We start from the raw sequence: 369 nt of genomic DNA on the forward strand, positions 1-369 counted from the left end.
CAGTGTATATATAATTAGATATAACTAGATTAAAATAGATAATATAATAAAATCTGGAGACACTGGTAGTGTCTCGGCGCTAAGTTTATAAATAACAGAAATTATTAGGTGTACAACTTTACCTCCGCCGTTTTTTTTTCCGAAATCCGAGGCTTTATTGTAAAAAACTGGTTGTACATTTATGATTCAAAGTATTGTCTATCGCTTGCCACTACTTTCTCCCATCTTACGGGCAGCGTACGAATCCCGCGTAAAAAAAACTGGTATATATATATCAGGGTGGACCATCTGAAGTGATCCAGTCAAATATCTCGAAAACTAGTAGGGATAGAGAAAAATGTTTCGTATGAAAAGTTTAGGGTTACACGG

This window comes from Trachymyrmex cornetzi, unplaced genomic scaffold (genome assembly GCF_001594075.2).
Source record: "Trachymyrmex cornetzi isolate Tcor2-1 unplaced genomic scaffold, Tcor1.1 scaffold249, whole genome shotgun sequence".
NCBI lineage: Eukaryota > Metazoa > Arthropoda > Insecta > Hymenoptera > Formicidae > Trachymyrmex > Trachymyrmex cornetzi.